At 45.3% G+C, this 10,515-nt stretch overlaps 1 long non-coding RNA gene across 1 annotated transcript; it reads right to left on the bottom strand.

Moving 5' to 3' along the window:
- Positions 1–1,417: 1,417 nt before the first annotated feature.
- On the bottom strand, positions 1,418–9,784 carry LOC140192476 (uncharacterized). Its single transcript, XR_011884292.1, has 3 exons — positions 9,752–9,784; positions 3,297–3,328; positions 1,418–1,505 (listed from the first exon to the last, which is right to left on the bottom strand). It is a non-coding gene; the product is annotated as an uncharacterized lncRNA (long non-coding RNA).
- Positions 9,785–10,515: the final 731 nt, after the last annotated feature.

Here is a 10,515-nt window from a genome sequence, read left to right as displayed (position 1 = left end):
TGCTGTTATCACATCTTTTATAAGTGACTCTAGCATTTTCCCCACCACCGATGTCAGGCTAACCTATAATTCCCCAGTTTCTCTCTCCCTCCGTTTTCAAAAAGCGGGGTTACATTAGCCACCCTCCAATCCTCAGAATCTAGTCCAGTATCTAAAGAGTTTTGAAAAATTATCACCAATGCATCCACTATTTCTTGGGCTACTTCCTTAAGCACGCTGGGATGCAGATCATCTGGCCCTGGGGATTTATCTGCTTTTAATCCCTTCAATTTACCTAACACCACTTCCCTACGAACATGAGTTTCCCTTAATTCCTCCATCTCACGAGACCCTCTGTCCCCTACTATTTCCGGAAGATTATATATATCCTCCTTAGTGAAGACCGAACCAAAGTAGTTATTCAATTGGTCTGCCATGTCCTTTTTCCCCATAATCAATTCACCTGTTTCTGTCAGTAGGGGACCTACATTTGTCTTAACCAATCATTTTCTTTGTCTAGCCGACTTGTAATTCACTCAAAAAATTGTAATAGGTTTGTCAGGCAGGATTTTCCTTTAAGGAATCCATGCTGAGTTCTGCCTATCTTGCCATATCCCTTAGGTACTCTGTAACCTGATCCTTGACAATCGACTCCAACAACATCCCAACCACCGATGTCGAGCTAATAGGTCTATAATTTCCTTTTTGCTTCCTTGCTCCCTTCTTAAACATCTGAGTGACATTTGCAACCTTCCAGTCCTCCAGAACCATGCCAGAATCTATCGACTTTTGAAAGATCATCGCTAATGCCTCCGCAATCTCCACAGCTACTCTCTTCAGAACACGCGGGTGCATTCCATCTGCTCCGGGAGATTTATCTACCTTTAGACTATTCAGCTTCCTGAGTACTTTCTGTGTCGTAATTGTGATAGTGCACATTTCTCTTCCCTGCCTCCCTTGAGTGTCCGGTATACTGGTGATGCCTTCCTCAGTGAAGACTGACGCAAAATACACGTTCAGTTCCTCCGCCATCTCCTTATCATAATTCCATGTATGTATCCAAGCTCTCAGCTCAGCACCTTTGTTCCTGATTTTCTTGCAGTGAAATACACCCACGTTAGCCCTTCAGCCTTCCTACCTTTACACCCTTTATTCTGCTTCTCTTTCCTCAAAGCCTATCACCTCCCAGCTTCTTACTTCATTTCCCTTCCCGATCACTCACCTTACCCCTCATCTGCTCTCAAGATGTGTATAGGTTTTGAGGGGAATAGATAGGGTGAATAAAATGCACCCTATTCCCATCATTCCCAGAATCACTTGGCCTGGTGGATAGAGCCAAAGTAGTTCCGTAATCAGTGACACGTCTGTGCACTACATAAGAGAATGGATACAGTCAGTGACACGACAAACTCACAGACAAAGTGTCACCTCATCTGGATGGGCAGGTCTGGCACATGTTGAGACCCGACGTGGATTATAAACAGAGAATGGATAAACTCGCGTTGTTTTCTCTGCAGCTGCGGAGGCTGAAGGAAAATTTAACAAATGTTTGTCAGATTACAGTGTCACAGATAGCATAGGCAATTGGTTTGTTGTCCCAGGATTGAAATATCACAGACGAGGTGGCATGCCTTTATGCTGAGAGGGGTTAAGTTGAAAGGAGATATGTGGGGCAAGGTTTTGTTGACACCTTGTGGTGGGTGCATGAAATGCCCCTCCAGGGGTGATACTTGAAGCAAATACAACAGAGAGGATCAAGAGACTCTTCAATAGGTACATGAACGTGCAGGAAATGGACAAGTGGGGATATTATATTGTCAGATGGCATTAGTTCAGTGGGGCATTAAATGAGAAATTAATGGCATGTTTCTCAAATGTTTTGTTCACTGTTCCAAGTTCATAGAACATAGAACATAGAATAGTACAGCACAGTACAGGCCCTTCGGCCCACAATGTTGTGCTGACCCTCAAACCCTGCCTCCAATCTTAGCCCCCAACTTAAATTCCTCCATATACCTGTCTAGTAGTCTCTTAAACTTCACTAGTGTATCTGCCTCCACCACTGACTCAGGCAGTGCATTCCACGCACCAACCACTCTCTGAGTAAAAAAACCTTCCTCTAATATCCCCCTTCAACTTCCCACCTCTTACCTTAAAGCCATGTCCTCTTGTATTGAGCAGTGGTGTCCTGGGGAAGAGGCGCTGGCTATCCACTCTATCTATTCCTCTTATTATCTTGTACACCTCTATCATGTCTCCTCTCATCCTCTTTCTCTCCAACGAGTAAAACCCTAGCTCCCTTAATCTCTGACCATAATGCATACTCTCTTAACCAGGCAGCATCCTGGTAAATCTCCTCTGGACCCTTTCCAATGCTTCCACATCCTTCCTATAGTGAGGTGACCAGAACTGGACACAGTACTCCAAGTGTGGCCAAACCAGAGTTTTATAGAGCTGCATCATTACATCGCGACTCTTAAACTCTATCCCTCGACTTGTGAAAGCTAGCACCCCATAAGCTTTCTTAACTACCCTATCCACCTGTGAGGCAACTTTCAGGCAACACACATAAAAGTTGCTGGTGAACGCAGCAGGCCAGGCAGCATCTCTAGGAAGAGGTGCAGTCGACATTTCAGGCCGAGACCCTTCGTCAGGACTAACTGAAGGCGGACATTTACCCCCAGGTCCCTCTGCTCCTCCAGACAACCAGCTATCCAGCCACTTACTTTGTACTCTGCCTTGGAGTTTGTCCTTCCAAAGTGTACCACGTCAAACTTCTCCGGGTTGAACTCCATCTGCCACTTCTCAGCCCACTTCTGCATCCTGTCCCTGTCTCTCTGCAATCTTTGAGAACCCTCTACACTATCTACAACAGCACCAACCTTTGTATCATCTGCAAACTTGCCAAACCACCCTTCTACCTCCGCATCCAGGTCGTAAATAAAAATCACGAAAAGTAGAAGTCCCAGAACAGACCCTTGTGGGACACCACTAGTCACAATCCTCCAATCTGAATGTACTCCCTCCACCACCACCCTCTGCCTTCTGCAGGCAAGACAATTCTGAATCCACCTGGCCAAACCTCCCTGGCTCCCATGCCTTCTGACTTTCTGAATAAGCCTACCGTGTGGATTCTTGTCCAATCTTGTTCGTTGGAATGTTTTTCAACCCTTGGACTGGATCCAGCAGCTCTGGCTGATCTTACCAGCTCTTGTGAAATCTTCATCACTATTCTCCACCTTATACCAACAAATCAAACTGAAAACACTTTCTTGACAGTTCCAGGTAAATTTATTATCAAAACATGTATACATTACCACGTGATTCTTGGAGATTCAATTTCTTGCACCTGTTGAGAAGGAAAAAAAACACACAATAGAATTTATTCAAAACTGCAAAGGAAAAGACAAAGACAGAGAAGCTACCGATGGGTAACGATAATAAAGGGTGAAAATAACAAAAAAATACGACTATGATATTGAGTTTTAGACTCTGTGACAGTGAGTCTGTAGGTTGTGGAATCAGTTGAGATTTGTTGATGAATGAGGTTATCCACACCGGTTCAGGAGCCTGATGGTTGTAGGGTAACAAATGTTCCTGAACAAAGGGGTCCAGTGTCCCTCTCCCAGATGTAGTGGTGAGGAGAGAGCGTATCCTGAATGCTGGGCGTCCTTGATGATAGATGCTGTTTTCCTGTGGCAGTGGCCCATGCGAATCACAAACAGAACCCACTCCTGCTGGGGAAGTGCAGGATCTAATAGACTGTGAGGCAAGACCCTCTTGAATACATTTGTCCTTGACCAGCATTTCAGGTCCTGGGAGGGAATAAAGTCTCCCTCATGTGGACAGGATCCTGAAATAACTATGGCACAACTGTAGAGCCGATGGGGTGGTGCGTGTGTTTTCCACTCTTCACTGAAAACCTCAAGGAGCTCGAAGTATTCCTTGGAAACTTCCTCAGAACATCTTAGGTCAAAGACTTGGGAATGTCAGAGGCAGCTCGGAAACATAGACTACGATCTTGGGAATTCTGTAAGCTTCTGGGAGGCAGAGCAGATAACAGCAGGAAGCCCAGCCCAGGATACTGCCATTAGACCATAACAGGGCCTTGCTGTCAAAACCATGGACACTCTAAGAGGAGGTCCAAAATCTGCCTCCCAATCTGCTCCTCAGTATCTCTGCTGCTACCAGGGGGACTATAGAATACTCCCAATAGATTAACTGCTCCCTTCCTGTTCCTGACTTCCACCCATACTGTCTCGAAAGAGGATCCTGCTACATTACCCACCCTTTCTGTAGCTGTAATAGTATCCCTGACCGGTAATGCCATCCCTCCTCCCCTTTTACGCCCACCATCTATCCCTTTTAAAGCTCTGAAGTCCAGGAATATTGAGAATCCTTTCCTGCCCTGGTGCCAGCCGAGTCTCTGTATTGGCCATTACATCATAAGACCATAAGACCATAAGCCAAAGGAGCAGAAGTTTGCCATTCGGCTCATCGAGTCTGCTCCGCCAGTTTATCATGAGCTGATCCATTCTCCCATTTAGTCCCTCTCCCCGCCTTCTCACCATAACCTGTAATGCCCTGGCTACTCAGATACGTATCAATCTCTGCCTTAAATACACCCAATGACTTGGCCTCCACTGTCTGCCCGTGGCAACAAATTCCACAGATTCGCCACCCTCTGACTAAACAAATTTCTTCGCATTTCTGTTCTGAACGCTTAAGTCATGCCCTCTCGTACCAGACTCCCCCATCATGGAAACAACTTCACCACATCCATTCTGTCCATGCCTTTCAACATTCAAAATGTTTCTATGCAGTCTCCCCTCAATCTTCTAAACTCCAAGGAGTACAGTCCAAGAGCGGAAAAACGTTCCTCATATGTTAACGCTCTCATTCCCGGAATCATTCTAGTGAATCTTCTCTGTACCCTCTCCGACGTCAGCACATCCTTTCTTAAATAAGGAGACCAAAACAGCCCACAGTACTCCAAGTGAGGTCTCACCAGCGCCTTATAGAGCCTCAACATCACATCCCTGCTCCTCTACTCTATTCCTCTAGAAATGAATGCCAACATTGCATTCGCCTTCTTCACCACCGACTCAACCTGGAGGTTAACCTGAAAGGTATCCTGTATGAGGACTCCCAAGTCCTGTTGCATCTCAGAACTTTGAATTCTTTCCCCATTTAAATAATAGTCTGCTGTTTATTTCTTCTGCCAACGTGCATCACCATACACTTTCCAACATCGTATTTCATTTGCCACTTCTTTGCCCATTCTTCCAATCTATCCAAGTCTCTCTGCAGACTCTCCGTTTCCTCTGCACTACTGGCCCTTCCAACTATGTTCGTATCATCAGCAAGATTAGCCACAAAGCCATCTATTCCATAATCCAAATCGTTGATGTACAATGTAAAAAGAAGCGGCCCCAACACGGACCCCTGTGGGACACCCCTCGATCTGGACTTCCCCAACTTCCAGAGCAATCTTCCTGCATCTAGCCTTTCCAATCCCTTTAGGATTTTATATGCTTCAATCAGATCCCCCCTCAATCTTCTAAATTCCAGAGACTATAAGCCTAGTCGATCCAGTCTTTTATCATATGAAAGTCCTGCAATCCCAAGAATCAATCTGGTGAACCTTCTTTGTATGTCCTCTATGGCAATGTCTTTCCTCAGATTAGGGGACCAAAACTGCACAAAATACTCATGGTGTGGTCTCACAAAGGCCTTGTACAACTGCAATAGTACCTCCCTGCTCCTGTACTCGAATCCTCTTGCTGTGAATGCCAGCATACCATTTGCCTTTTTCACCGCCTGCTGTACCTGCATGCCCACTTTCAATGACTGGTGTATAATGACACCCAGGTCTCGTTTCACCTCCCCTTTTCCTAATCGGCCACCATTCAAATAATAATCTGTTTTCCTGTTTTTACCACCAAAGTGGAAAACCTCACATTTATCCACATTAAATTGCATCTGCCATGAATTTGCCCACTCACCTAACCTATCCAAGTCACCCTGCATCCTCTTAGCATCCTCCTCACAGCTAACACTGCCGCCCAACTTTGTGTCATCCGCAAACTTGGAGATGCTGCATTTAATTCCCTCATATAGGTCATTAATTATATTGTAAACAACTGGGGTCTCAGCACTGAGCCTTGGGTTACCCCACTAGTCACTCCCTGCCATTCTGAAAAGGTCCCATTTATTCCACTCTTTGCTTTCTGTCTGCCAACCAATTCTCTACCCACATCAATACCTTACCCCAAATACTGTGTGCTTTAAGTTTGCCCACTAATCTCCTGTGTGGGACCCTGTCAAAAGCCTTTTGAAAATCCAAATATCCCAAATCCACTGGTTCTCCCCTATCCACTCTACTATTTACATCCTCAAAAAATTCTATGAAATTCGTCAGACAAGATTTTCCTTTCACCAATCCATGTTGACTTTGTCCGATGATTTCACCGCCTTCCAAATGTGCTGTTATCACATCATTTATAAGTGACTCCAGCATTTTCCCCACCACCGATGTCAGGCTAACCTATAATTCCCTGGTTTCTCTCTCCCTCCGTTTTCAAAAAGCGGGGTTACATTAGCCACCCTCCAATCCTCAGAATCTAGTCCAGTATCTAAAGAGTTTTGAAAAATTATCACCAATGCATCCACTATTTCTTGGGCTACTTCCTTAAGCACTCTGGGATGCAGACCATCTGGCCCTGGGGATTTATCTGCCTTTAATCCCTTCAATTTACCTAACACCACTTCCCTACGAACATGAGTCTCCCTTAATTCCTCCATCTCACGAGACCCTCTGTCCCCTACTATTTCCGGAAGATTATATATATCCTCCTTAGTGAAGACCGAACCAAAGTAGTTATTCAACTGGTCTGCCATGTCCTTTTTCCCCATAATCAATTCACCTGTTTCTGTCAGTAGGGGACCTACACTTGTCTTAACCAATCATTTTCTTTGCCTAGCCGACTTGTAATTCACTCAAAAAATTGTAATAGGTTTGTCAGCCAGGATTTTCCTTTAAGGAATCCATGCTGAGTTCTGCCTATCTTGCCATATCCCTCTAGGTACTCTGTAACCTGATCCTTGACAATCGACTCCAACAACATCCCAACCACCGATGACAAGCTAATAGGTCTATAATTTCCTTTTTGCTTCCTTGCTCCCTTCTTAAACATCTGAGTGACATTTGCAACCTTCCAGTCCTCCGGAACCATGCCAGAATCTATCGACTTTTGAAAGATCATCGCTAATGCCTCCGCAATCTCCACAGCTACTCTCTTCAGAACACGCGGGTGCATTCCATCTGCTCCGGGAGATTTATCTACCTTTAGACTATTCAGCTTCCTGAGTACTTTCTGTGTCGTAATTGTGATAGTGCACATTTCTCTTCCCTGCCTCCCTTGAGTGTCCGGTATACTGTTGATGCCTTCCTCAGTGAAGACTGACGCAAAATACACATTGAGTTCCTCCGCCATCTCCTTATCATAATTCCATGTATGTATCCAAGCTCTCAGCTCAGCACCTTTGTTCCTGATGTTTCTTGCAGTGAAATACACCCACGTTAGCCCTTCAGCCTTCCTACCTTTACACCCTTTATTCTGCTTCTCTTTCCTCAAAGCCTACCACCTCCCAGCTTCTTACTTCATTCCCCTTCCCCGATCACTCATCTTTCCCTTCATCTGCTCTCAAGATGTGTATAGGTTTTGAGGGGAATAGATAGGGTGAATAAAATGCACCCTATTCCCATCATTCCCAGAATCACTTGGCGTGGTGGATAGAGCCAAAGTAGTTCCGTAATCAGTGACACGTCTGTGCACTACATAAGAGAATGGATACAGTCGGTGACACGACAAACTCACAGGCAAAGTGTCACCTCATCTGGATGGGCAGGTCTGCCACTTGTTGAGACCCGACGTGGATTATAAGCAGAGAATGGATAAACTCGCGTTGTTTTCTCTGCAGCTGCGGAGGCTGAAGGAAAATTTAACAAATGTTTGTCAGATTACAGAGTCACAGATAGAATAGACAATTGGTTTTGTTGAAATATCACAGACGAGGTGGCATGTCTTTATGCTGAGAGGGGTTAAGTTGAAAGGAGATATGTGGGGCAAGGTTTTGTTGACACCTTGTGGTGGGTGCATGAAATGCCCCTCCAGGGGTGATACTTGAAGCAAATACAACAGAGAGGATCAAGGGACTCTTCAATAGGTACATGAATGTGCAGGAAATGGACAAGTGGGGATATTATATTGTTAGATGGCATTAGTTCAGTGGTGCATTAAATGAGAAATTAATGGCATGTTTCTCGACTGTATTGCTCACTGTTCCAATTTCATAGAACATAGAACATAGAATAGTACAGCACAGTACAGGCCCTTCGGCCCACAATGTTGTGCCGACCCTCAAACCCTGCCTCCAATCTTAGCCCCCAACTTAAGTTCCTCCATATACCTGTCTAGTAGTCTCTTAAACTTCACTATTGTATCTGCCTCCACCACTGACTCAGGCAGTTCATTCCACGCACCAACCACTCTCTGAGTAAAAAACCTTCCTCTAATATCCCCCTTCAACTTCCCACCCCTTACCTTAAAGCAATGTCCTCTTGTATTGAGCAGTGGTGCCCTGGGGAAGAGGTGCTGTCTATACACTCTATCTATTCCTCTTATTATCTTGTACACCTCTATCATGTCTCCTCTCATCCTCCTTCTCTCCAATGAGTAAAGCCCTAGCTCCCATAATCTCTGATCATAATGCATACTTTCTAAACCAGGCAGCATCCTGGTAAATTTCCTCTGGACCCTTTCCAATGCTTCCACATCCTTCCTATAGTGAGGTGACCAGAACTGTACACAGTACTCCAAGTGTGGCCGAACCAGAGTTTTACAGAGCTGCATCATTACATCGCGACTCTCAAACTCTATCCCTCGACATGTGAAAGCTAGCACCCCATAAGCTTTCTTAACTATCCTATCCACCTGTGAGGCAACTTTCAGGCAACATACATAAAAGTTGCTGGTGAACACAGCAGGCCAGGCAGCATCTCTAGGAAGAGGTGCAGTCGACATTTCAGGCCGAGCCCCTTCGTCAGGACTAACTGAACGTGGACATTTACCCCGAGGTCCCTCTGCTCCTCCAGACAACCAGGTATCCAGCCACTTACTTTTTACTCTGCCTTGGAGTTTGTCCTTCCAAAGTGTACCACATCAAACTTCTCCGAGTTGAACTCCATCTGCCACTTCTCAGCCCACTTCTGCATCCTGTCAATGTCTCTCTGCAATCTTTGACAACCCTCTACACTATCTACAACAGCACCAACCTTTGTATCATCTGCAAACTTGCCAACCCACCCTTCTACCTCCGCATCCAGGTCGTAAATAAAAATCACGAAAAGTAGAGGTCCCAGAACAGACCCTTGTGGGACACCACTAGTCACAATCCTCCAATCTGAATGTACTCCCTCCACCACCACCCTCTGCCTTCTGCAGGCAAGACAATTCTGAATCCACCTGGCCAAACCTCCCTGGCTCCCATGCCTTCTGACTTTCTGAATAAGCCTACCGTGTGGAACCTTGTCCAATCTTGTTCCTCGGAATGTTTTTCAACCCTTGGACTGGATCCAGCAGCTCTGGCTGATCTTACCAGTTCTTGTGAAATCTTCATCACTATTCTCCACCTGATACCAACAAATCAAACCTACAACCCTTTCTTGACAGTTTCAGGTAAATTTACTATCAAAACATGTATACATTACCACGTGATTCATGGAGATTCAATTTCTTGCACCTGTTGAGAAGGAAAAAAAACACACAACAGAACTTATTAAAAACTGCACAGGAAAAGACAAAGACAGAGAAGCTACCGATGGGCAAGGGTAATAAAGGGTGAAAATAAAAAAAAATACGACTATGATATTGAGTTGTAGACTCTGTGAAAGTGAGTCTGTAGGTAGTGGAATCAGTTGAGATTTGTTGATGAATGAGGTTATCCACACCGGTTCAGGAGCCTGATGGTTGTAGGGTAACAACTGTTCCTGAACAAAGGGGTCCAGTACGTCCCTCTCCCAGATGTAGTGGTGAGGAGAGAGCGTATCCTGAATGCTGGACGTCCTTGATGATAGATGCTGCTTTCCTGTGGTAGTGGCCCATGTGAATCACAAACAGAACCCTCTCCTGCTGGGGAAGTGCAGGATCTAATAGACTGTGAGGCAAGACCCTCTTGAATACATTTGTCCTTGACCAGCATTTCAGGTCCTGGGAGGGAAAAAAGTCTCCCTCATGTGGACAGAATCCTGAAATAACTATGGCACAACTGTAGAGCCGATGGGGTGGTGCGTGTGTTTTCCATCTCTTCAGTGAAAACCTCAAGGCGGTCGGAGTATTCCTTGGAAACTTCCTCAGAACATCATAGGTCAAAGACTTGGGAATGTCAGAGGCAGCTCGGAAACATAGACTACGGTCTTGGGAATCCTGTAAGCTTCTGGGAGGCAGAGCAGATGACAGCAGGAAGCCCAGCCCA

Source organism: Mobula birostris, unplaced genomic scaffold, assembly GCF_030028105.1.
Source record: "Mobula birostris isolate sMobBir1 unplaced genomic scaffold, sMobBir1.hap1 scaffold_1482, whole genome shotgun sequence".
NCBI lineage: Eukaryota > Metazoa > Chordata > Chondrichthyes > Myliobatiformes > Myliobatidae > Mobula > Mobula birostris.
Note: the sequence above shows the minus strand (reverse complement) of the source record. Positions and strands in the feature narration are given on the sequence as shown.